The following is a 27,500-nucleotide window of genomic DNA, read 5'->3' as shown; positions in this document are numbered from 1 at the left end:
GCAGCCACAGGCATATCCCCAGAGAGTGGGGGGCAGCCATGGCATGCCCCCAGAAAGAGTTGGGGCAGCCATGGGCATCCCCCCAGAGTGGGGGCAGCCACAGACATGCCCCCACTGGCGTACCACTGGCAGCCACTGGCGTACCCCCAGAGAGTGGGGCAGCCACAGGCATACCCCCAGAGAGTGGGGGGCAGCCACGGGCGTGCCCTCAGAGAGTGGGGGCAGCCACGGGCATCCCTCTCGAGAGTGGTGGCAGCCAAGGCGTGTCCCCAGAGTGTGGGGGCAGCCACGGACATACCCCCAGAGTGTGGGGGCAGCCACAGGTGTACCCCCAGAGAGTGGGGGAGCAGCCATGGGTGTGCCCCCAGAGAGAGGGAGCAGCCACAGGCGTATCCCCAGAGAGTGGGGGACAGCCACGGGCGTATCCCCAGAGAGTGGGGGACAGCCACGGGCGTATCCTCAGAGAGTGGGGTCAGCCACGGGCATATCCCCAGAGAGTGGGGTCAGCCACGGGCATATCCCCAGAGAGTGGGGGGCAGCCATGGCATGCCCCCAGAGAGTGGGGGAAGCCTGGGCATACCCCCATAGATAGTGGGGGCAACCACAGGTGTATCCCCAGAGAGTGGGAGCCAGCCACAGGCGTACCCCCAGAGAGAGTGGGGGCAGCCACGGGCGTACCCCCAGAGAGAGTGGGGGGCAGCCACGGGCGTGCCCCCAGAGAGTGGGGGCAGCCACGGACATGCCCCCATAGTGGGGGCAGCCACTGGCGTACCCCCAGAGAGTGGGGCAGCCACCGGCGTACCCCCAGAGAGTGGGGGGCAGCCATGGGCGTACCCCAGAGAGAGTGGGGGCAGCCACGGGTGTACCCCCAGAGAGTGCGGGGGCAGCCACGGTCGTACCCCAGAGAGAGTGGGGGCAGCCAACGGGTGTACCCCCAGAGAGAGTGGGGGGCAGCCATGGGTGTGCCCTCAGAGAAAGTGGGGGCAGCCACGGACATGCCCCCAGAGAATGGGGGCAGCCACGGACATGCCCCCATAGTGAGGGCAGCCACTGGTGTGCCCTCAGAGAGAGTGGGGCAGCCACGGGCATCCCCCCAGAGTGGGGGCAGCCATGGGTGTATCCCCAGAGAGTGGGGGACAGCCACAGGTGTACCCCTAGAGAGTGGGGGGCAGCCACAGTCATGCCCCCAGAGAGTTGGGGCAGCCACGGGCGTATCCCCGGAGAGTGGGGGCAGGCATATCCCCAGAGAGTGTGGGGGCAGCCACGGGCATACCCCCAGAGAGAGTGGGGGCAGCCACAGGCGTGTCCTCAGAGAGTGGGGGCAGCCACGGGCATCCCTCTAGAGAGTGGTGGCAGCCACGGACATGCCCCCATAGTGGGGGCAGCCACTGGCATACCCCCAGAGAGTGGGGCAGCCACTGGCGTACCCCCAGAGAGAGTGGGGGCAGCCACGGGTGTACCCCCAGAGAGTGTGGGGGTCAGCCATGGGTGTGCCCTCAGAGAGAGTGGGGGCAGCCACGGGCATCCCCCCAGAGTCGGGGCAGCCATGGGTGTACCCCTAGAGAGAGTGGGGGCAGCCACAGGTGTACCCCCAGAATGGGATCAGCCACGGTCATGCCCCCAGAGAGTGGGGGCAGCCACAGGCTATCCCCAGAGAGTGGGGCCAGGCATATCCCAGAGAGTGTGGGGGCAGCCACGGGCATACCCCCAGAGAGAGTGGGGGGCAGTCACGGGCGTGCCCTCAGAGAGTGGGGGCAGCCACGGGTGTGTCCTCAGAGAGTGGGGGCAGCCACGGGTATCCCCCTAGAGAGTGGTGGCAGCCACGGCATGTCCCCAGAGTGTGGGGGCAGCCACGGACATACCCCCAGAGTGTGGGGGCAGCCACGGGTATACCCCCAGAGAGAGTGTGGGGCAGCCATGGGCGTACCCCCAGAGAGTGGGGGGGCAGCCATGGGTGTGCCCCCAGAGAGAATGGGGGCAGCCATAGGTGTACCCCCAGAGAGTGGGGCAGCCACAGGCATACCCCCAGAGAGTGGGGGCTGCCATGGGCGTATCCCCAGAGAGTGGGGGACAGCCACGGGCATATCCCCAGAGAATGGGGGCAGCCACAGGCATATCCCCAGAGAGTGGGGGCAGCCATGGGTGTACCCCTGGAGAGTGTGGGGGCAGCCACGGTCGTACCCCCAGAGAGAGTGGGGGCAGCCACGGGCATACCCCCAGAGTGGGGGGCAGCCACGGGTGTCCCCCCAGAGAGTGGGGGCAGCCATGGGCATGCCCCCAGAGAGTGGGGGCAGGCATATCCCCAGAGAGTGTGAGGGCAGCCACGGGCGTACCCCCAGAGAGAGTGAGGGCAGCCATGGGCATCCCCACATAAATTGGGGACAGCCACAGGTGTACCCCCAGAGAGTGTGGCAGCCCCGGGTGTGCCCCCAGAGAGAGTGGGGGGGGTCAGCTACGGGCGTATCCCTAAAAAGACAATGTAGGACCAGAGACCTATCTCTGAGGCTGTAGGATCTAAAATAGCTGCCTGCAGTTGTCTTAGTCTCTCACAAGTCTTAAAGTTAAGGCAGATATAACAAGAAAGTTTTAACCAAGGAGAGGAAATCTGGTCTCCATAGCAAGGGTAGGAGACTATCAAGAGTACCAGTAATGCAGGTGAAAGGATTGGCAGGGTAAAAAAAAGAGAGCCAGATCCAGTTTCTGACCAGCGGAAACGTTATTGTGCCCCCAGGCGAGGTTCACTGACACCCCCCCCCCAGCCCCAAGGGAGGTCAGAGAAGTCTCACCTACTGGGGGATAATGGTAAACTTTTATAGGGCGGGGTCTGATCTTGGCAGGAAGTGGAGAATGGGAACTGAATTTGTTTTTTCCAAAGCTGGTTGTTTTCCCAGTGATGTTCATCACACCTGGTGGAAACCAGCAGTTTTCCGGATAGGGCAGCAGCAGTTTTCAGTTCCCCTTTTCTGCTCCATCCCTGACCCGCCTCTACCTTACAGTAGGAAGGCACCTAAAAGACAAAGGATTTAGAGTGGGGAAGCTCTGAGGGGGAACTCTGAAAGGAGGAGCTCTACCTGAGCAAGAAGGCAGGATGGGTTACTGGCTACTTACGGTTTGTTGACTTGCAGTTGCGATGTAAAGGAAGCAATGAAAGGTTGTAGTTGAGTTAGGGAAGAGCAGTAGATGAGAGGTTGTAAAAAGCAGGTCCAGGTCTCCTTTCTACAATCCTAAGAAGTGGAGAGCTGCGGGGTGGGACACGTGGGTGCTTATTGTTGTGCCTAAAGATCGAACAACATTGGGCCTCCCTGGTGGCGCAGCGGTTGAGCGCTGGGTTGCAAAGCTGCCCACAGCCTCTGCAGCACCCGATCCCCGGCTGCTCCCCAGCCACCAGAGGAGGGTCCCACATGGCGCGCAGACCTCTCCTGCCGCCCGCTGCTCCCCTCAGCAGTGTACTTCGGTCCTTCTGCCTGCTCTGCTCCCTGCTCTGGCTCTGGTGGATTCTCTCACCCTCCCACGCTTCTGAGCTTCTGACTGTACCCAGTGCTTGTATAAATAAATAAATAAATAAATAAATAAATAAATAAATAAATAAATAAATAAATAAATCTAAAAAAAAAAAAAAAGATAGAACAACTTGTTCCCCAAGAGATCAAGGACAACCACTGCAAGAACAAAAGGGAGTTTATTGCAGGCTAGAGGCTGGGTCCATGACACGCACTGACGCAGTGGCTGATATCAAGAGCCCCGAACTGGGGAAACGGGAAGGTATTTATAGGGTTACAAGCAGGCTTAAATTTTGAAACAAGCTGGCAATTACTCATTGGCTACTGAAAAGCATCTTTTGCCTTTGGCACGCACGCAACTCAAAGTTAATTGATTGGCCGAGGACACCACGGTCTCCTTATTTGGTTGCCTTCCTTTCATTGGCCACCAGGGTGGTCCGAGGCTGTCATCATTGGGTGTCCATAACAAGGCGAGGATGAGGCATAATTCAAAAATGTTGCATCATTTCCAGGAAAACAAAACTTGTAACTGCAAAAACTCTAAAATGGAGGTTATACACACAAAATGGGTAGGACACATTCATGAGTTTATCTCCTTTTCTCCCTGAGTTACTCATTGCTTCATTTTCCCTCTCTTTTGTAAATAAACCTTTTATTAACCTTTCATGTGTGCCTGCAGTGGAGTATTAATAAGTCCCTTTTAAGTGCGTGGGTGAGGACCCACAGTCAGGCAACCTGTTTTATATCGGGGCTGCCCTTAACAGTTTGGCGCCCAATGTGGTTTCCAAGTTATACCCATGGTTGACCAGCCCAAAGTAACTCCTTGCATTGGTCACCTTAAGTGTGCTAGGTCTGCAGGACACTGGTAAAAGTCTTTGTCCCAGGTTTTGAACAGTTTTTTTTCTCCTCTTGCATACGACTCTGTCTGGTCTTTCAACCATGAGCTTAAGCTATCTCATCCCTGGCTTAAGTTCTTTCAGTTTTATTCCGGCCTTGACTTTAAGCAGTCTTTTTCTGTTCAACCTCACTATCAGCTTTATAAACATAAATAACTTGGTAAAACCGGGGCTGTGGCACATGATTTTGCTTTTATATACTTATGGGTGTGGCTTGCAAGCCATCCCTGCTTTGCAATCTGTGCTTCTAGCTGTTTTTCTGGTAGTATGTGTGAGCACCATTGGCTACATTGTTGCATCTCAGAGCTAGATGCTGCACTCCGCCTATTGAGACTATGCAGTAACAAATTCAGGCTCTTGATTTAACTATTAAGAAGAGTATGAGGGATGACACAGGAGAGGTCTGCTGTGCCATATGGGTTTCTCCCTCTCCGGCTGGGATAGAACTCTGGCTGCAAAGGATGCAGACAGCTTCACAGTGTGGCGCTCAACCGCCTGCACCACTAAGGCTTCCCCCAGCAGTGTATTTCCTCAGTCTGCCTTTATGTTCCCGGCTCTGTCTCTGGTGAATCCTCTCACCCTCCCACACATCCGGCCTATACCCTGGTTCTTGTATAAATAAATTTTTTTTTAAAAGAGGAAAAAAAAAAGAGTATGAGGGATGAAAACCATAACGTTTTTGAGAAAGCTTTGAAAAGCATGCAGGATCAAGCTTTTAAAAGTGGGCAGGACCAGATACAGGCTGCTCTCTATAAATTGGATGTGGCAGAGACTTGCCTCATGGCACAGAGAAGGGATAAACCTTCCCCTTCCCATGAAGACTGCAGGAGGGCCGAGTTAGAAGAGGAGGAGCATCATTTGCTAATACACCTTAAATACTTCAGGACAAAGTCCTTCTTCATGTGACAAGGCCCCTCCCGTGTGTGCAGACTCCTGAGGAGTCACAGCCTCCAATGCCCTCAGGGGAGGAAACTAAAATGGCATCTCCTCCTCACACTAGACGCAGCTGCCACTTTGGCAGGAAAGATCACCCTGAAGCAGGACAGTTTCCTCTCTGAAAGATGACAGATGCTTATGGGTGGCTTGAATGAACATGGGTGACATGCTGGGTACTTTTGGTCACACAATCCTTTAGTTACAGGGCAGCCCCGATACAAAATGGATTGCCTGACTGTGGGTCCTCACCTGTGCTCTTTAAAGGACTTATTAATGCTCTACTGCAGGCACGCGCGAAAGGTTAATAAAAGGTTTATTTACAAGGGAAGGGGAAATGAGGAAATGTACAACTCAGGCAGAAAAGTGGGAGATAAAGTCTTAAATGCATCCTACCTGATCCGCTGATTTGGAATCCCAAATGGCACTCTGAGAGCTGGCCATGAGCCACCAGCTGTGAAGCCAGCAGGTGAGAGAGAGAGAGAGAGAGAGAGAGAGAGAGAGAGAGAGAGAGAGAGAGAGAAAGAGAGACCAAGGCCCACGTGTCTGGTTTTCATACCAAACCTGGCTGCTTAACTCCACCCTCTATCTTCCTCTCCCACCCCCCTAACTGGGCAGACATACAGTCCATGCTTCAAACTTGGCTGACTCTGGACGATCAGAGAATGGTTTCCAGGAAAGCTATGGAGGAGGCTGTCTCCACCAGCAGGACAGAGAATCCCCAGAGCCAGAGATAGTTGTCCCAGTGGTAGATCCTGAATGGGACCCCAACAATGGGGGAATGGTGATGTTAGAACTGTATAAAAAAATGTTTATTGGTAGGACTACAGCAGGGAATCTCCAAACAAAAAAATTTTAACAAAATATTACAACTTGAACAAGTTAGCAAAGGTGGACAGTGTCACAGAGATGAGTCTGTCCCAGATAGTGGACTTAGCATTTCGGGTTTATAACAATAGAGTGGACAGGAGACCGAAAGCTGTGACTGTTTTTGTGCAAAGGGAGCACAGGACAGGATTTCAGGGAAACAATAATGGACTGAGACATGAACCCAGGAGAAGTGAAGTAAGGAGAAATGAACACCTAGGGAGAAATCAACGTGCTCACTGCAGGGAAGAGGGACATTGGAAGTACAGCTGTCCCAGATTACAGCAGACGGAATAATTACAGAAGGTCAGCAGCAGACGGAATAATTACAGAAGGCAGGACAGAAGACTGAGGATACCACAACATGGCGATTCACACAGGGGTTACAGGAGGGAAGACAGATGGAGCACATGGAACCCGGAACCAAGGAGAGAGGAAAGGAGACAAATGGTAGCACAGAGTAGAGTCTCAGGTAATGATAGGAGGGAATACAGACCAAATATAAGGAATCAAGAGCCCAGTATAGAGGAAGGGAGACAAATGATAGTTCATAGAGAAGGTTCAGATGAACAATCGGGTCTCCACTATATCTAAATAAGCCCAGAAGGAACCGACCCACAGAAGAAATCCCATTGGTCTTGTGAACCCATCGAGGACTTGAGATATTTAAGAAAAAGACAAAAACTTGAATGCTACTGACTCTTTTCCAGTTATTGTTGCAGGATGCCCAAGAATTCACTTTTCTGAAGAAATCCTGAGATGACTCACATGCTCTAACCAATCTCTTTCCTTTCAAAGTTTAGGAGACGTGAAATAACGTCTAGAATAATGCATATGCTGGCATCATTTTTTTATACAGAAGGCTTTCAATCTTGATTTTGGTATTTCCTTTTAACTTTTGTTTTTTATAACTTAGAGGTTTTTTTCTGCTTGTTTTTTGTTACTTTGGCCTATGAGTGAAACTGCAGTTGTATGAGATATCCCACGCGTGATACATGGTAACTAAAGAGCTCTTGTGTCTATATGTTGTATGTCTGTATGTCCTTTCCTTGTGTCCTTGTCTTGGCCTATAGTGGTTGACAAATCGGTATGCACGGTGCCTATAGACAAAAAAAGAAGAAAAAGTTAAAGGTTATGGTTTGCTTGTCAACATTGTACTACTGAACTAAGCCAGTGCCTTCATAGAGATTGAATATTGTTGTTTCTGCTGTTTTCTGATATTTGTGGCAAAGCTTCCCAGAAATCTAAATTCAAGTAAAAATTTGGTAGTCTGTCATTTGGTTGATAGAAGAAAATTTTGTGGAACCTCAGTAGAGCTCCTGAGACACTCCACAAAGTTTCTCCCTTTCCTCCTGGGAAAGGCATTAGATGAATTGTCCTATTTGGCTTACCTAGCAAAGTGAAACTAGAAGGGAAGCATTGTCACTTGGGAAAACGGGTAACACTTTGACCTGATATGTATGTAAATTGTCAATGGTGATTGTTGCCTTGCAATATTGTATAGTATAGAAATTGTTTCTGGAGAAAATAGGGGGAAAAGGCCTCAACAGATTCCTATTGATGGAACTGTTGAGAGTAAAAATTTCCTACAAAGAACTGAATAGACCTGGAAATACACCTGATTTTTACTAAGTTTTCTTGACATAATACCGGTTTTTGTTTTTGTTTTTTTTTGCATTTTGTTCTCAATCCACAAAGTTTTTTTTTTTTTTTTTAATAGAGGCATGCTTTATTTATTTATTTGTTTGTTTGTTTTGTTTATACATGCACTGGGTACAGTCAGAAGTGCGGGAGGGTGAGAGAATTCACCAGCGCCAGAGCAGGGAGCAGAGCAGGCAGAAGGACCAAAGTACACTGCTGAGGGGAGCAGTGGGCGGCAGGAGAGGTCTGCGCGCCATGTGGGACCCTCCTCTGGTGGCTGGGGAGCAGCCGGGGATCGAACCGGTGCAGCAGAGGCCGCGGGCAGCTTCGCAACCCAGCGCTCAATCGCTGCGTCACCAGGGAGGCCCTCAATCCACAAAGTTTTCTTGTTTTGAGTGACCAGGACCTGCAGCAAAATCTTTTTTCCAGCAGAGCTAACTTGTGTTCACATTTTCTCTCCCCTTGATACCAACACAGCATAAAAATAGTGGTATTAATTTTTTTACTATTTATCTCAGAGTCTGTTTTTGCATAACTTCCATAGGGATTTTGTCTGCTTAAACTAAAAAAAATTGGACATGAGTTTCATTGTGTGGCTTTGCATGGAGTTCTTCCAGGAAGTTGAAACAGAGCTGAACCGAGAAGAGGAAAACCTGTTTGCTTTGTTCGTAGGGTTCCAGAGACCTCCAAAGAACATGAGGAAGCTTGCCTCCATTGGCAGGACTGGACAACCTGGAAAAAGAAAAAGTCCTGGTACCCTCAAGAAGAGGAAACCCCAGGTGGAATCTGATGAGACCAACTTGTTCATAAAGCCTACATGGACCAGGCATCAAGAGTTCGCTCTGATCCTATATGGAGTATTCCAACAAAGCCAGCTAAAATTGCTGTTTAGTTTTTCTGCCCTGTGATTTTATGCAAAAATAGGTAAAATGGTTTAAAACTAGATTTGGTTTGCAAATTTTTGCTATGCTGTTGAAAAAAATTGGGATCAAGGTGGAGGGAACTTCTTTTTAGATAAGTTGAACCAATTTTAAGATTTTTTTCTTCCTGTGATTTTGATATATTTGCTGTCTTGTTTTGACTAATGCCTCCAGATATTTTTCTCTTTTGGCTTGGACTGATGAACTATTTTCCGGGTATGGAAGACTTTCGTTTTCCACAATGGACAATACCTGGAGAGACTGATTGGTTTTTCTTTCACACTGGAACCATGAAAAATTTTCATCTGAGGGGCCTCCCTTGGTGGCGCAGCGGTTGAGCACTGGGCTGCGAAGCTGCCCTCAGCCTCTGCAGCGCCAGTTCGATTCCCGGCCCCTGGCAAGGGTCCCACATGGCGCGACAGACTTCTCCTGCCACGCCCGCTGCTCCCCTCAGCAGTGTGTTTCGTCAGTCTGCCTGTACTGTTCCCCAGTCTGTCTCTGGTGAATTCTCTCACCCTCCCATGCTTCTGACTGTACCCAGTGCTTGTATAAATAAATAAATAAAGGGCCTTCCCTGGTGGCGCAACGGTTGCGTGCTGGGATGCGAAGCTGCCCGCAGCCTCCACAGAGCTGGTTTGATCCCCGGCCACAGGCAAGGGTCCCACATGGTGCGCAGACCTCTCCTGCTGCGCCCACTGCTCCCCTCAGCAGTGTATTTCATCAGTCTGCCTGTTCTGCTCCCCACTCTGGCTCTGGTGAATTCTCTCACCCTCCTGTGCTTCTGACTGTACCCAGTGCTTTTATAAATAAATAAATTTAAAAATAAATTAATTAATGAAAAAAAATTTCATCTGAGGCTGCACCCCAGCATCATACATTTGACCTTCATCACCATGGAAATGGTGACAAAAAGTTAAAGGGGGGAATTGTTAGGGGGAAAGGATGTCCTGAGCAAACTCCATACAGGCTTTGTGGACTCCACCCCCACTCCAGACCAAAGCCATCAAGACACTGGGAACTACAAATCCCATCACCACCAAAGGGAGGGTTGCTGGGACCTGAGGGCAGAGTTAGGCTGCCAAGTTTGGTATAAAACCAGACACGTGGGCCTTGGGTCTGTCTTGGCCTCATGGCATTTGGCTCTTTGCCCGCTCTCAGCATGCCATTGGGTTTCCAGGTCAGCAGAATTGTAGGACTCATTCATGACTTTATCTCCCTCTTTTTCTCCCTGAGTTATTCATTTCTTCATTTCCCCTTTCTTTTGTAAATAAATCTTTTATTAACCTTTTGTGTATGCCTGCAGTTGAGTATTAATAAGTCCTTTTTAAGCACGCGGGTGAGGACCCACAGTCAGGCAACCCGTTTTATATTGGGGTTGCCCTATAACAGTCTCAGCTGCTGCCCCCCTCATTGACCCTCTCCCTAATGCCCATCTTCCCTTCTGCACCCTTCCTGCTTCCCCTCTCCCCCCTCCCCTCCTGCTGCCCCACTCCCTGCTACTCTCCTCTTCTTGCTATCCTCCCCTTCTAACCCCCTCCCTGCTGCTGCCCTTCCCAGCTGCCCCACTCCCTTCTTTCCCCTTTCCTGCTACCCCTTCTTAGCTGACCCCTCTCCCTACTGACCCCTTTCCCTGATGTCCCTACTGTCCCTCCTCTGTGTTCTAGGGTGTCCTTCTGCCTCCCCCTCACTAGTTTCCCCCTCCTTCCCCCACCATTGCCTGCAAGGAGGCTTCAATTCAATTTTAATATTGGTGTTAAACATGCACATAAATTCTTAGATATTCCTGCATTCCAGAGGCGGAGCTTAATTCCCTCCTCTTGAGCATAGACTTCTAAGAGTAAGGTTGATGTAATGGTGTTGACTCTGCAGCTGTCATCAGGGTAGCTCTCTCTCAGATTGCTTGTTCCGGGGAAGCCAGTGGCTGGGTCATAAACAGTCCACATGGAAACCTCCATGGGCTAGAAATTCAGGTTTCTTCCATTAGACCTATGAGTGAGTCACTTTCCCTGCAATCCTCTGGCCCCAGTCAAGACTTCAGATGATGCAGTGCTGGCTACAATTTGACAGCAATCTTGAGAAGACCCTGAGTCAGAAGCTCCTGGATCCCTGACTCTGGAAAACTGTGGGAGATAATACTCCCGTTACTGTTTTTATTTTTTAAAGATTTATTTATGCATAAAAGAGCTGGGGTACAGGCCAGAGATGGCGGGGGTGGGGTGAGAGGATTCACCAGAGACAGAGTGCAGAACAGAACAGGCAGACTGACTGAAATACACTGTTGAGGGGAGCAGTGGGCGAGACAGGGGAGGTCTGCTGCGCCATGTGGATTTCTCTCTGGCTGGCTGGGGTTCAAACTTGTGTTGGAGAGGCTGCGGATTGCTTCATAGTGTGGTGCTGAAACACTTGGGCCACCAGGGAAGCCCTCACATTACTGTCTTTAGCTGTTATGTTTTGTGCAAATTGTTATGCTGTGGTACACAACTAATACAGTGTCCAAAGAGAGAATGAACTGTTGCACTTTAGTTTGATTTGCTTTATAGAATATATTAAACATGTCGCTGGGCTTTAAGATTTTAATTTGTCATGGCTAATAGGTTGCATTTTGTTACCATTTAAGCAATCTACTTACTTGAACTTCAGTTTCCAGCTGTGACCCAATTAAATACAAAGGAAGAACCAGGTCATGCTAGGCAGATTCCATGATGTGTCACAATAACCACCACGCTGCTTATTACTGCTTCTCTCTCCCCATAGCTGCTCATTCAAATACTAATGCAATTGTTGCTGTGAAGGGATTTTGTAAATATACTTAAGATTTTGAATTGTTGACCTTCAGACAGGAAGAGGACCAAAGGTTTGACTGTCCTAGTCAGGTGAATCTTTAAAGGGACTGAGTTTTTCCTGAGGAAAGGAACTCAAGGGGTGTGGTACTGCGAGCACAACGAGGATGCTGAGAATACTTAGGGAATGCGTAGAAAGTACAAGACAGCGGGGCGCTGCCTGCCCACCTTCCAAGCCACACACTGCGTCTCTAAGGCACACGAATCTTTGGACCTAATCACGTTGCCACTAAGTCCCGCTTTTGGTACTTTGTGTTTCAGTTCAAGAACATGAAGTCTTCAGGGAAAATTGTCTGCTGTATGCGGGTGCTCGAGATACCCCCTCTGTGGGTGAGGAACTTTGGCTTCTGGATGGATGCACAGACTCCCAGGGCAGTACCCACAATATGTACCGGACCTGACCACTAGGGGTGCTGTCACCCAGCGCTATAGAAATAGTGGTAGCCAGCACCTGCTCAAGGCCCACCCCGTCCAGATCATGAAGTGAAGATAGCTGTAAACATGTACCCTCCGCTCGTAGTCAGGCAGTTCCACCACGTCAAGATCAAGTTCCTACGCCATACCTGGTCCTGTGTCATCGACACAAACCACGCTTCACCACCAAGGCCCCAACACGTTCTTTTATTATTTTTTAATTTTAATTTTTAAAAAGATTTTTAATTTATTTATTCATACAAGAACCAGGGTGTAGGCCAGAGGTGTGTGTGGGGGGTGTGGTGTATGAGAAGATTCACCAGAGACAGAGTGGGGAGCAGAACAGGCTGATCTACTGAAATACACTGCTGAGGGGAGCAGTGGGATAGACAGGGGAGGTCTGTGGCCATGAGGGCAGCCTGCAGGGACTGGCAATAGCTTGACAGCTCTGAGACTTTAACCCATGAGCCACCGGGGAGGCCCCTAATCACCTTCTTTTAGATGCAAAGCACTCTCCATCTTGGCTCTGCCCAAATAAAGTCCTGGGAAACTTGACTGGGGGTGGTGGGGGGAAGGACCTAAAGTGTGAGAAGGATTCAAGGAGAAGGGGACACTTCATTGTTGTTGGTGAAAATAGAGGGCCATTTTCAACAAAAGGCAAAGAATGTTCTAAGAGATTGTCCAGTGATGTTTGCGCCCCCTTTCCTTCCCTTCCTCAGTAAGGACCTCCCTCCGTCCACCCTTTGAGTTTTCTAGGAGAGTCCAGGGCAGGGACATGGAGGGGGTGGGGGAAAGACAGGGCTTCCAGTTCAGGTCAGTGAGTTATTCTGGAAGAGGCAGTGGAGGAAAAAGGGGTGAACACAGCCTGTGGGGCCTTCCCTCAGAGAGCCCCTGGGCCTGGACGCAGGGAGACCTGTGACAAAGAGCTGTCCTGGCTGGAGGACAGTGTTCAGGGCAAAGCCCTGGGTCGCCAGGCGGACTCTCTCAGGGTATCTGGGACACAGAGACTCAGTGTTGGGGGGAGCCCATCTTCTTGGGGAGTCTCACTTTCATTCTCACAGGCTGAAAGTTTCTGCCCATCTGCTGCACATTTCTAGACTGTCAAAAGCATCGCGTGGTTCTCATTTACAAAATTTTCTCGGTAACAGGGCCCCGAGGCCTCCTCCTGTTGCTCTCACAGGTCATTGTCCTGCCTGAGGCCTTGGAGGGTGAGTGTGAAATGGGAGAAAACCTACCTCTGGGGCTTTCCCCCTCGACTGGGGCTCCAAGCCCTTGACCCCTCCACATCCTGCCCGCCCCCTCTATTCCCCCCACCCCCCCACTGCTTCTCTTCCAACCTTTTGACCTTCCCGGATCTTTTCAGGCCACCCCTTTCATGACTCACTGGGACCCCTCCCGGGTCCTGTCCCTTCACCTAAGACTCTGAAATCGACGTGCAGGGAGGAGGGTCAGCCGGGTCTCCCTCCCGCCCCCAGGCTCCCACTCCCTGAGGTATTTCTCCACCGCGATGTCCCGGCCCGACCTCGGGGAGCCCCGCTTCATCTCCGTGGGCTCCGTGGACGACACGCAGTTCGGGCGGTTTGACAGCGACTCTCCGGGGCCGAGGGAGGAGCCGCGGGCGCCCTGGGTGGCGCAGCTGGGCCCCGAGTACCGGGACAGGAACACCGGGACCTACAAGGCCACCGCGCGGGCTCTCGGCGAGGGTCTGGACACCCTGCGCGGCTACTACAACCAGAGCGCGGCGGGTGAGCTCCGCGGGCCGGGCGGGTCCAGTTCTCTGGTCCCCGAAGGGGCCCCGAGTCCCCGGGTCTCAGCGTCTCCCCAAGGCCCCCACAGGCCCCGCCGGCGAGGAAGCCGCGCGGGACCGGCCTGATGTTCCTTCCAGCTGAGGGGGGGATGGCTGCGGCCTGGACCTGCCCACGGGGCTCTCGCGGGAGGGCCGCGGGCGGGGCTAAGTGGGCGGGGCCCTGACCGGGGCTGGGACAGGGTCTCACACCCTCCAGGGGGTGTCTGGCTGCGACGTGGGGCCCGACGGGCGCCTCCTCCGCGGGTACAGTCAGGTCGCCTACGACGGCGCCGATTTCATCGCCCTGAACCGGGACCTGCGCTCCTGGACCGCGGCGGACACGGCCGCTCAGATCTCCCGGCGCAAGTGGGAAGAGGCTCTATATGCTGATCACCTGAGGAACTACCTGGAGGACTCGTGAGTGGAGTCCCTGCTCAGATACCTGGAGAAGGGGAAGGAGACGCTGCAGCGCGTAGGTATGAGGCCTACGGGGTAGTGTTCAAATTGGGTCCTGAAGATGGACTTGCCCAGAGGCCCCACTTTCCTCTCTAGACACGGAAGGGACCCAGTCTCTGGGATGGAGGGAGAAGCCGTCCCTGAAATAATTCTTCCCTGGTTTCCTTTGCCTCTGGCAGCACCTCTGGGAGCCCTGGGAACTTTCTCAGGCCTTGTTCTCTGCCCCATGTTTTGGGGCCTGAATCCAGCCTTTCTGAGTCACTGGCTCATGTTAGGTCAGGACCAGAAATCCCTTTTCTCCCCCTCAGAGACCTGGTCTCCTACCCTCGACTGTCTCATTCTAATTCTAGAAATTTCCAAAGAATAGGAATTATTCCCATACCTGTGTCCAGGCTGGATCTGGGTTTTGTGTTCCCTCCCCTCATCCCCCTTCCCTGTCCATTCTTTTTTAAAGATTTATTTATTTATACAAGCACTGGGTACAGTCAGAAGCGAGGGAGGGTGAGAGAATTCACCAGAGCCAGAGGGGGCAACAGAACAGGCAGAGGGACGAAATACACTGCTGCGGGCGTAGCAGGAGAGGTCTGTCGCACCATGTGGGACACTTGCCGGCGGCCGGGGATCGAACCAGCGCTGCAGAGGCTGAGGGCAGCTTCGCAGCCCAGTGCTCAACCGCTGCGCCACCAGGAGAGGCCCACCCTGTCCATTCTTATGAGTGCTACTTCAGTGACCCAAAACATGTATAAAATTCCCACATTTCTGACCCTTTTCAGACCCTCCAAAGACACACGTGACCCACCACCCCACCTCACACCACGAGGTCACCCTGAGGTGCTGGGCCCTGGGCTTCTACCCTGCGAACATCACCCTGACCTGGCAGCGAGATGGGGAGAACCTGACCCAGGACATGGAGCTGGTGGAGACCAGGCCTGGGGGGGATGGAACCTTCCAGAAGTGGGTGGCTGTGGTGGTGCCTTCTGGAGAGGAGCAGAGATACACATGCCACGTGCAGCATAAGGGGCTGCTGGAACTGCAAGTACTGAGATGGGGTAAGGAGGGGGTTGTGGGCACAGAGGCTCTGCCCTTCTAAAAACCTTCTGAGGGTCAGCATGGAGGCCTGGGGCTCAGGGTCTGACCTTCCCTTCCCTTTCAGTGCCCCCTCCTCAGTCCTCCATCCCCACCGGGGGCATCATTGCTGGCCTGGTTCTCCTTGGAGCTGTGCTCACTGGAGCTGTGGTAGCTGCAGCTGTGATGTGGAGGAAGAAGCGCTCAGGTAGGGAAGTGAGTGGGGGATCTTGTCCACTGGGGGCTTTCAAGTCCAAGGGAGAATTTGCCCTACCTGGTAATGGGAAGTACCATCCACACACTTGTGTCACCCAAATTGGAGCTGATCTCTAACCCTCTTTTGTAAAGCACTTACGAAAGTTAATCACAGACTGTTCACCTTGATAATTCTGGTGATGGGCCCTGACTCCCAGCAGATGGCAGAGGGAAAGGTCCTTGCTGAGGACAGACCCCAGGAAGCAATTGGTCCAGTCCCCCCTCATCTCCTTTCTTCATATTTCCTGGTCCTGCCCTGAATTTTCTTTTCTTTTTTTTTAAAAAGCATGGTAACAGAGGATGCTAGGGAATTTTATTTTAATGTCTTCAGTTGGCATTTTATCTTTTTTTAAACCTTTTTTTAAAGATTTATTTTATTTATACAAGAACTGGGGTACAGGCCAGAGACAGAGCAGGGAGTAGTGCAGGCAGATGGACTGAAAATACTGCTGAGGGGAGCAGCAGGCTAGATAGGAGAGGTCTGCTGCGCTATGTGGGTATCTCCTGGGCTGGCCAGGAATCCAACCCGTGCTGCAGAGGCTGCGGACAGCTTCACAGCGCTGTGCTCAACCCACTGTGCCACCAGGGAGGCCCCTGCCCTGAATTTTCAGTCACAGTTCTGGAAACTCCCTGTGGTCCAGGACTAGAAGATTCCTTTAGGATTTCATGTCCTCACTTCTCTCTGGTCTCCTATAATGTTTTTTCCCCACAGGTGAACAAGGAGGCAGCTACACTCAGGCTGCAGGTACGTATGGATCAGGGGTTTGGTCCCTGAGGCCCTGGGGACAGTATAGATGGAGCCCCTGGGGGAGTCACTTCATCAGGTCCTCTGTGGTCTCTTCTCTCGTGGCTTTAACCAGGTTCTCTTTTGTTCTCCCCCAGGCAGCGGCAGTGCCCAGGGCTCTGATATGCCTCTCACAGCTGTTAAAGGTGAGACCCTGGAGGCCTGTGGTGGGAGGAGTTGGGGCAGAGGATGGGACCAGGTGATGGGGAAGCTGTGAGGGGGACATTCTGATGTTGCAGTGGACCATTGAGAATGTCCACACTTACGTGATTCCCTGAGTTTGTTCATGATATTTTCTTTTACAATGTGCTGGGGACTAAGGAATACTGAATTTTTCTTATCCACACGTCATGACTTCAAGATCCCCTGAAAAGGGCATTGCATGTATCTGTGATCTCACTGGCATACTGTGAGGAGGTGGGGAGACTGGCCCAGCCCTGCCCATCAGGCCCCTCCCCACACTGACCTGTGTCTCTCCCTGATGACTTTCCTGCTCCAGCAGAGGCTGGGCTGACTCCACCCCTGCCTGCACTTTGTGTTTCCTGAAGAATAGTGTCTACTTCCCTTTTGAAAATAACAATACAGATATGAAATTATTTTTCTAATCTTGTTAATTGGGGTTGATGGCTTCATAAAATTGTTTCCTAAAATTTGAGAAAGGAACTAAATGGAAGACAAAGTACTTACCAAAATCTAGTTTTTGGCTTCCTTTTAGGGCTATTTCCTGGATTATTTTTTCCATGTTTTTCCAGTTTTTTTTTTTTTAACAAGTTATGGTATAAGTAGAGAGAAGGATCACATAATTTCTCCTCTTAGAAAAGTTCCTGTTGGATATGTGTTTTCTCAGCTGTCCCCCAACCCTCCCCTTAAGTGTAGTTATCCCAGTGCTGTCTCAGTTCCAAATTCATTGGTTTTTAAATAAGGGTCAAAGTTGACACTCATGGTTGAAAAGTCAGACCCATAAAACCAGGGTTATCCTTTCTGAAGAATGATGCTTGTGGTCTGTGGTGTGTGTAGAAGGTAGGGAGGGGGAGGGGAGAGCAGTACTTGTGAGAGAAGTAGAGGAAGCAGTAATGTCACTGTGAGTAGAGGTTGTGCTTAGCAAGTGGTCTGAGGCCACATTACTAAAGATACTATTTCTAGAATAGGGAAGTGCTCTACACTGATCGTCATTCCACTGATAATTGTTGCACCACATAGGTGACAGGCAGTTTTTCATCTAGGAAACCTTAATGAACTAAAAACATCCCCAGCTTGCTGGCCTGTGGACGTGTGACCTAGTGGGAAGGGGAGACAGGAGACTGTGTGATAGTAAATAAGGGATGTGTCTGGTTAGAAGTGGGTAAGGGTTGTGAGAAGTGATGGAGTGATGGAGAGTCAGTGTGTGGGGAAAGGGAGGATGGCTGTATTCCTAGCATGGTCAGTGTGGGCCTCAGTTAGGGGATTGTTGAGAAAAAATTTGAGGGACAGCTTGTCCACAAGGCTGTCCAGGGAAACTGTGCCCAGGCAGGACAACCTCCAGTACAGATGCCTAAGGTGGGAATGTGTCTGAGTGACTGAGATGAGCAGAGGTAATAGAAATGACACCAGCAGGCCTCAAGCATGTTGAAAGGGTTTTGACTTTTCTCTGCGTAAGTTGTGGGATTACATGACCTTTCTGGACAGATCGCGACTTGTGAGAGTTCTCTTTAGAAGCCACAGTCTGACCTTCGTGAAGAATAGAATTGAAGAGTGAGAGTGGGAAGAAAAATGTAGGAAACCTGTGCAGATTCCAGGCCTTGTTGGACTGTGAGCAGGAAAATCATATGAAGTGATTGGCTGTGGATATATTTAGAGATGGATTTGGCAGCATTCCTAATGAAACATCTGGACTGTGAGAAAGATGGTCAAGACTGACACTCAGTATTCCAGACTGTGGAGTAGAGATGTGGAGGACCTGCAGGGATAGGAGGAAGGTTCTAGAAGTAATACATTTGAGGAATGGCATCCTAGGTATTCAATTTAGGAGAGTGGAAACTGAGATCCACCAGAAAGTCAGAGATGGTGGCAGTTGGACAGACAAGCTTGTAGCACAGGTGGGTCGTCTGAGCTGAGAATAGCTCTGGGAGATGACGTAGTAAAAACGATACCTAAACTCTTGACCATGAATGAGGTGACCCAGGGAGTAATTCTTTCCATTTTCTTACTTTGCAGAAGAGAAAGCGGGACTGGATCCTGGGACCCCCGGTGTTCAGCAGAGTAAATTGCACAGTCCAGCACCACATGCAGAAGGCACAGAGACCAGAGACCCCCATTTCAGCGAGCACAGGAGTCACCTGGACACACATGAAGACTCAGAGTGTCTAGAGTAGATCCTGAGATTCTATTATGAGACCCCTCTCCTCGTTTTAGGGGAGAATTTAGAGTTGATTCCAAGAAGGGGGCACTTCATTCGTGGAAACAGAAGCAGAAAGAAGTAACAGAGACTCTGGAGTCCAAGTTTCCATTTTAAGGGACTGATGGACCCTCTTTATTTGGGGTATCTGCACAGATCTGGGAACCAGTTTTTATTTTATTTTTATTTTTTTACACCATTTTTCATTTTTGTACTATGTACGCATTTTCATGTTGGTTATAGTCTCCGTGAAATTCCCACCACGCATTCACCTGTGAACTGTCACCATGGTCCCTTGTGCTCTTCACACCCTTGTTTTGATCCTACTCCCCTCCCCCCACCCCGACTCCCCGCAGAATGTCTCCTGCCTGTAATTGCATGTTGATTTTTTTAAAATTTATCATTATTACATTTTCTCCCCCCTAGCCTCTACATTCTTCCTATAAGTACTAGGTCTTATGACTTGGAATCTAGCTTCTTTCCTGAGTCCATAGGACTCACTAAGGAAGTACGTTGAGTACCTGCCACTTGTCACTAGACCTGGTGCCCCTATTCACAGATCCCTGTCCTGCCGCTGGGGGCCCAGGGAGCTTGGGGAGGGCCTGGCTGAGCAGGAGAAAGGGCAGCTCTGGTCGCCTGTGCTCAGCCCTGTGGCCACACGGGGGCGCTGCCGCGCGGCTCCGGATTCTGGTGGAGCCGCCAGGACGGGGCGGGGGCTGAGGTGGGCAGAGTTGGGGGTGCTGGAGGGCGGCGTCCTGGGGCTGAGATGCTCTGTGAGGAGTCAGAGAAACAGGGCTCAGAGGAGAGGAGACTCCGGAGCCTGCCCTGTGTGTGAGGTTTCCAGCTTTTCTCCCCAGTACCCCTCTCTCCAGTGTTTTATAGCAATACCTGGGAAAACTGGAAAGTAGACCTTTTTCCCTTCTACAACCTATTACTTTATTGAGGGCTATTTTTTAAAGTTACATTAAAAATAATATTTGCAGAGAATTTGTAAAGGTGTTATAGCTTTCCTTTATATCCCACACTCCCCACGTAGTTAACATCTTACATAGCTATACTGCGTCTCTGAAGCTAATGACAATACTGACTAACGTTTACTAAACTCTATGCCCTGTTTGCAGTTCATTACTGGTACTTTTTATGTCCCAGGATCTCAGTAAGTTCCAGCCATGTCTCCTTTAGGTGCCTCTAGCTTAAGCAGTTTCTCAGACTTCCCATTTTTTGATTGAGTACTGCTCAGGTATAATGTCCTGAATTTGAATTTTTTCCCTGGGCAGCTCACACATAATGAGCTATAAACATTTACATGTTTATGTTGTTCTGCTATAAACATTTAGATGCATGTATGGTTTTTGTGAAAATATGTTTTCAGATTAGTTGGGTAAATAGCTGGGGCAGTGCTCACTGGACTGTATGGTGGGTCTGTGTTTGGCTTTAAAAGAAGCTTTCAAACCTCTTCCCTAGTGACAGTGCCACTTGGTATCTTGTCAGCAACGAATGAGGGTTCCTGTTGCTCCTGGTCAGGACTTGTTTCTATGAGGTTTTTGCTATTTGCCTTCTAGTAAGTGTGTGATGACATATCGTTGCTTGTATTTGTCTTTCCCAAAACTCTTGACTCCTGTCACCTAGACGTGGGCACCTCCTTGGGCCTGGAGAAGTGAACCCCTGCCCCTCCCTCATGTTCCTTCACCCCTTGTACATCCCAGCATGCCCCCATCCAGGGAGTGAGTTGTTTCGGGTGCCGATTCCACTGACTCCGTTGAGAGCCTCCTAGAATAAACTCTTCTGTGCAAAGACATTTCTCATGGCTTAGAGTTTGACTTTGTCCACTCCAGGGAAAGGCCTGGTTGTGTCCTTTGCAATGTGGTGACTTTGCTCCAGATCCAGGGACTGTGGGATTTGCTGACCATGTCAGATCCCTGACCCCTCACACTGCGTGCAGGAGAGGGTGAACACAGACATGGCTGGGGTGGGCCCTTCAGCCTCCCCTCCACTCACAGTCCCTTCATCTCCCCCAGTGTTTGGATTTTATGATGTCCCAGCACAACTGGACTTACTCCTGTTCCCAGCAGGAGGTCAGCAGGAGATACTTCCTGAAGTCTGTCCCCTACCACCCCCTCCCTCTCATTCCTGCTGCAGCCTCAGAGCTTCTCCATCAGAGCCAGGGCTGTGCAAAGGGTGATTCTAGAACAGTCTTCCTCCCAGTGACACAGGACTCACTGCTGTAAATCCCACCATTCTCCTCCTTCAGGTCTGAGCTCTAAAGTCACCTACAGGAAAGTCTTCCCTGAAGATAGTATTTTATATTACACCCGGCTCCCTCATCTCCCCTACCTTGTTGGTTCTCTAAATCTCCCTTTCCTGTTTGACCCTGATCACTGACAGTTGCTTTCTTGTTTATTGTCAGGTGTTCAATCAGTATATAAACCCTGGGAGGGGAGGGATTTTACTTCCTTTGTCACAATATCCCAAATTGCCTAGATAGTGCCTGGCACACAGTAGGTGTGGAATAAGTATGCAAATGAACGAGTAAGTGTCTGGAGCAGAACCCCTTAAAGCTGAGTCTGGCTGGGGCAGGAAGAGAGGCAGTTCTCTGGGATGGGATGGGGCTGTGGGTGCCTTGGTGCTTGGAGGGGAGGGAGCAACTCACTAGCTCTCTCCTGATGAGGAGCCAAGCAGAAAGCCCATGGCAGCCCCTCAGCAAGGGGCGCGCAGCCAAAAGTGCTTGGGGTCAGAGCACCTGCTGCCTCTGCAGATCTGCACCGGAGGGCGCCCTGGCCAGATGGCAGGATTGTAGACACTGAAGTCCTTCTTGTTCCAGACTTATGTCCAGAATCTGCTATTCTGCCCAAGTAAAGGTATTGTTACAGGGCAACCCCGATATAAAACTGGTTGCCTGACTGTGGGTTCTCGCCCTCGTGCTGAAAAGGGACTTATTAATACTCCACTGCAGACACACACAAAAGGTTAATAAAAGGTTTATTTACAAGGGAAGGGGAAATGAGGAAATGTACAACTCAGGGAGAAAAGAAGGAGATAAAGTCTTAAATGCGTACTACCTGATCCACTTGGAATCCCAACAGCACTCTGAGAGCTGGTGGAGAGCCAAGAGCCCTGAAGCCAAGAGAGAGACCCCTAAGGCCCACGTGTCTGGTTTTATACCAAACCTGGCTGCTTAACTCCACCCTCAGGTCCCAGGCACCCTCCCTTTGGTGATGATGGGATTTGTCATTCCCAATGTCTTGCTGGCTTTGGTCTGGAGTGGGAGTGGAGTCCACAAAGCCTGCATGGAATTAGCTCAGGACATTGTTTCCCCCTAACAGTATGACTCAGCCATAATACATGGGGTCCTGTGACCCTTGATCCCTATGGTCAAGCTCCTGAGACTGTCCAGGGGGGTGAGGGCTGTGAGCTGAGATGGACTCAGACCTGGCTGTAAGGACCCAGCACAGGGAGGGGCTGTTGAATGCGGTGTGAGGGTGCAGGGCCACCCCCTCCAGGTGGCACAGGTCTTGAGCTCCCCCTCTCTGGGCAGCTTGACTCCCTTTCTCTGGGCAACTTGATTCAGCAATAGGGGGGCTTGCTCTGGAAGAGGGGAAGTCCCTAAATTAACCCCTCTTATTTTCCTTTTTTCCCATGTGTTTGAATTACACCACAGTCAGAAGCGCGGGAGGGTGAGAGAATTCACCAGAGCCAGAGCAGGGAACAGAACAGGCAGAGTGACGAAATACACTGCTGAGGGGAGCAGCGGGCAGCAGGAGAGGTCTGTCGTGCCATATGGGACACTCGCCAGGGGCCGGGGATCGAACCGGTGCTGCAGAGGCTGCGGGCAGCTTCGCAGCCCAGCGCTCAACCGCTGCGCCACCAGGGGAGGCCCGCAATTTCTGTTCAAAGTAAAAAATGCACACACCTGGCAGCCCCAATTCTGGACTGTGTCTCCAAACACACTTGTCTACCTGCAAAAGAACCATATTCAAAAGTACACTGCAATAGTGTGTAAAAGCAAGAGGAAAAAGGGATGGAGAAATGAAGAACCCAAATGTCTCTCAGTCGGGGACTGTTGTTTAAAAAGCATCACATCTATGCAAGGAAGTACCAAGAAAATTAAAAAAGAGAGAGACATAGATAGTTCTTGGTATGCTTTAAGGGGACCGGGACTTCAAAGGGATCAAAGGGTCATCAATTTTATAGGGAACAGGGAGGACATGTTGGCCACATGTACAGGGAGCAGTTTGCGCGCAATGGTGTAATTTTCAAGCTACTCCCAGTCCATTTCAGATCTGTCCACACAATCAGTCAACGGTCACGGATGGATGGTTTTCTTAGTGTTGCCTTTATTGCTCAGCCGTCTCCTACAGCAAGGGTGGATTAAGAATTCATTTCTTTCATAAGAGGAGGATAAAAGTTGCTCAATCTCGGACAATTATAGAATGTACAGGAGTAGAAAGCTGGAGCCTATAGCAGCGGCATCTCCATAAAGGCAGAGGCACCCTGTTCCCTGCCCCTACATGGCGCAGCTGCCTTGGACTGGCCTCTGGGAACCGGGGAGAGCTGAGCACCCAGGTGAGGCTCAACTACAGGGCAGGCAGGTGAGCTCGGAGGAAGATGAGGAAGGAAGAGAGTGATCTTGTTCCCGCTGCCTGGCTTGCACCCTGGCTCTCCTCCCTGGCAGGAGACCTGGAAGGAGACAGGTGGAAGAAAGACACCTAGAGATAGTAGGAAGTGACACTCGCTTTCAAAATGGTAAGACAGGGGTGAAGCTAGGCAAGTTGGAAATCTGAAACATTTGTGGAAATGGAGACTTTACTGTTTATCCAGCCATGGATTTAATTGCTTTAAAATATCTTACGATTCTTGATCCAGGAGTTGGGGTGACAGCTCAGGTCAATCTCTTGATTTTTGCTTCTGGAAGAGTTTAGATTCTACAATTAGGCAAAGCAAATTGTGGTCAGATGTTCAAAGATGGAGTCAACATCTGTATAATCAGTGATTAAGTTTAAACCTTGAGGGACCCAAGGAGATTCTATATTTCCCCCGGAACTGGCCTCTCTGCGCTGCTGGATGAGAGGGTCTCTCTGGGCCAATAGAGTGGTTCTTTCCACCTCCAGCCCCTACCAAGTCTACAGCCAATGCAGCGATCTCATCTGAGCTAGGATTGTGGTTTTCTGATGTTAGTTGTATTTGAGTCATTGCATGGGTAACAATGGGACATGCACTTTTGTTACACTGATATTCTGTGATGGAATCCGACATCCACCTGGTGGCTCTGCTGTTCCTGCCTGGTCCCGGGAGGAAAGGGGCTTGTCCTGACCACTGTTCAGTGTCTCTTTGTGTAGGAGTGATGAGCAGATGTGGGGCTAGGGGTTCCCCAATCTCACCCTCATCTCCAAAGCAGTCCTAAATTTGGGGGGTGGGCAAGGATCTCCACAACTACTCACCAGATATCACTGTTCCATGTCCTGACCTTAAGCTACGTGTTCACATAACACCAACTTGGCCCTGTTGTGTGCAGGGCCAAGGTGAGAGTCTGGGGGAGGGATAGGATAGGACTAGGGCTATATGGTGGGAGCCATGGGTGACCTGCAGGGGTTCTCTGTTGTCTTTGTCTTTCTTGTATCCTGAAATCATACTCAGCCAAAGGTCTTTGAAGATGGCCAGGAAATTCAGGGACAGGCTAGGGGAAGGGAAAGGGTGAGGAAGTGGAGACAAGGCATGCGCTGGCAGCAGGTGGAGGGCATCCAGGACCAGGGGGTACTGATGGAGCCCTGCCTCACTGCCGGGAGTCCCAAGCCCTGGAGGAATGGGGAGAGTGGCAGGATCTCCTGAAGTCAGTGTCTGGTTCAAAACCAGAATTTTCTCCTTGTTTTGTTTTAATTTTTCCAGATGAATCTGGAAAACCCATCAGAGTGGAAGATGAGCAGTCACTTTCCAAGTGTGTGTTTTAGTTTCCTCCTGGTGTGGGGTCAGCAGTGGTCCCTCCCAGGAGCAGCCCAGGTTATGGCCTCAGGCCTGCCCAGTCCCTCTCTGTCCACTCCAAAGAAGAGGAGTGTGGGCGCTTCCGGCCTTCTTTTTTCTTTCTTCCTTTCTGGGCCTTTTGTGTTTCCTCAGCTCCCTGCTGCTGCCCCAGCCTTCACTGGAGCAGAGAGAACACAGCTGCCACTTGGGCCTGGAAGCCCCTTTGTGCCTCAGACTCAGGAGTGCAGTTTCTCTGTGCTGCACATGAGGGAGCTTTGCCCAGATGGGCTGGATGGTCTCACAGATGCTGCCCTTGCCCAAACATTCTGGAAACTTCCTAAGAGCAGAAAGTCAGTATCATTCTTCAGACTTGCTCTGAAATCCTTCAAGCTTTTGCAAGGGCAAAGTGATCTTCAAGGAACAAGATTTGGCCTGACTGTCTATAAGCCAAGGACAATGTCACAACTCGGGTTCTGAAGTTGGTCTGAGTATAAGCCAGGCACCGTCCTGCCTGCCCACAACTCATTCTTTCCATTATACCTGCTCCTATAAATATTTGATTACATGTGTGTCTAAAGCACCTAAGAAAGATTCAGTGCTATTAAAATGTAAAGGATCATCTTCAAATCTAAAGGATTGGTATTGAATTTTACTGAACATTTTGGTTTCTAAATACCTGTTGGAGTTTAGGGCACTAGCTTCATATTTTCCTCCAAATTGTCTTCCCCTCACCCCCTGCCCATGAAATCCAAATTTTCTTTCTTTCTTTTTTTTTTTTTTTAAAGATTTATTTATTTATTTATACAAGCACTGGGTACAGTCAGAAGCATGAGAGGGTGAGAGAATTCACCAGAGCCAGAGGGGAGAGCAGAAAGCAGACTGACGAATTACACTGCTGAGGGGAGCAGTGGGCAGCAGGAGAGGTCTGCGCGCCATGTGGGACTCGCCTGTGGCCAGGGATCGAACCGGTGCGGCAGAGGCTGTGGGCAGCTTCGCAACCCAGCGCTCAACTGCTGTGCCACCAGGGAGGCCCAATCCAAATTTTCATTAAGAGATAAAATACCACACTTCACACAAAGCGTAAGTCACCAAGTTATCATCCACTAGAGATACCACTGTCAAAACCTTGAATTTTCTTCCAAGTTTTCTTTTTTAAAATACGTATTGTGAGCCTTCCTGATGCAAGGGGTTAAGTCTCACACTATGAGGCTGTTGGCTGCGACTGTAGCATGAGTTCTAGCCCAGGCCAGAGAGCTAGCCCACATGGCGCAGCAGACCTCTCCTGTCTGAACTGCTGTTCCCCTCAGCAGCGTATTTCAGTAGATCTTCCTGATCTCTCCCCACTCTCCCTGCACCTCTGGCCTACACTCCAGCTCTTACATGCATAAATAAATAAATCTTTTAAAAAATACATGTTGTGTAAGTGGCACTGTAACTGCATATCAAGTGTTCTTAGCTCTTGGGAAAGTGTAAAAGGACAGGCACATCTTTTCATAGCAATACGGTAATGTCTGTCTTATTCCTTGTAATAGCTGCAGGTTTTTTTTTTTTAAGATTTATTTATTTTATGCATATAAGAACTGGGGTGTAGGCCAGAGCTGTGGGGGGTGAGAGGAATCAGCAGAGACAGAGTGGGGACAAAACAGGCAGATTGAAATACACTGCTACTGATGACATGGATGTGTTTAATTGCTAAAACTCAGCCAACCCTGCACTTCAAAGAGACACATTATATTTTATGTAAAATGTACTCTAATAAAGTTGGTTTTCAAATATTATCCTCTTTGAAATTTGTGCTTTGGTTACGTAAAAATAAAACCCAGCCCATGTTGTTCTTGCTCCTAAGAGGCAGACATGTTAAGGGTAAAAATTTCTTTATCTTTCACTTAAACTCATGTTTGGCTGTACTGATAACAACTGTATATTTATGTGTTTTGAGAGGATCAAGACAGGAGGCCTGAGGCCTCCCTGGTGGCCCAAAGTGTTAAGCACTGCACTATGAAGCAATCCGCAGCCTCTGCAGCACCAGTTCGATCCCTGGCTGGCCAGGGAGTGAACCACATGGCAAAGCAGACCTCTCCAGACTCGCCTGCTGCTCCCCTCAGCAGTGTATTTCAGTCAGTCTGCCTGTTCTGTTCCCCACTCTGTCTCTGGTGAATCCTCTCAACCCTCCCCCACCTCGCATTTCTGGCCTGTACCCCAGCGTGTGTATGCATAAATAAATAAATCTTAAAAAAAAAAAAAAGGAAGCCCGGAAATGTACATAAGTGAGAACAGAAGACAGGGGGGAAGGAAAGATTAGAAACGATATTACATTGCATCTGATAAAACATTATTTACCTCAACAAATTTAAATAAAATGTCTCGTTGATGGGAATATATTAAAAAACCACAGATTTATGAATAAGTAACATTCACTTTCCTTTTATAGTTTCCTTCCCGTTTCTCCTTCCCTTAGCACTCCCTCCCCTGCCCTCCCCGCCCGCGCTCCCCTCCCCACCCCTGCACGCGCGAGCCCGCGGCAGCTCAGGTGCGCGCACCTGGACGGTCAGGCGGGGACACGGGCCCACGCTCGCCCCGCCGCCCCGGCTCGGGGAGGCCCCGTCTGGTTGGGGCCACCCCGGGTCTCCTCACGTTCCTCCCCGAAGTGGGGAGACCCGGGGGTTCCCCGGATCTGCCCATCGCTGTCCCTCCGGGCGGCGGAGCCCCTCCAGGGGCGGCCCGGGCGGCGGGGGTCCGGGGAGGGTTTTCGGGCGCACGTGGGCAGCGAGAACCGTTCCCTCGTGCGGGCCCCGGAATCTGCCTGAAAGAGGC

General features: G+C 50.5%; 1 protein-coding gene and 1 pseudogene across 2 annotated transcripts in view; both read left to right on the top strand.

Moving 5' to 3' along the window:
* LOC311188230 (class I histocompatibility antigen, Gogo-OKO alpha chain-like) overlaps positions 1 to 27,500 on the top strand; it is a gene marked incomplete at both ends in the record, with an annotated part of 867,329 nt that overhangs the window by 797,098 nt on the left and 42,731 nt on the right. The window lies entirely within an intron of this gene.
* On the top strand, positions 957 to 15,787 carry LOC311167638 (class I histocompatibility antigen, Gogo-OKO alpha chain-like; annotated as a pseudogene). Its single transcript has 8 exons — positions 957 to 1,037; positions 11,859 to 11,927; positions 12,896 to 13,000; positions 13,192 to 13,219; positions 13,487 to 13,756; positions 13,998 to 14,273; positions 15,027 to 15,302; positions 15,407 to 15,787. The product of its transcript is annotated as a class I histocompatibility antigen, Gogo-OKO alpha chain-like (transcript).

Source organism: Talpa europaea (assembly GCF_964194135.1).
Source record: "Talpa europaea genome assembly, chromosome: 2".
Taxonomy (NCBI): Eukaryota; Metazoa; Chordata; class Mammalia; order Eulipotyphla; family Talpidae; genus Talpa; species Talpa europaea.
The sequence above is the reverse complement of the archived record's forward strand: the minus strand, read 5'-3'. Positions and strand labels throughout refer to the sequence as shown.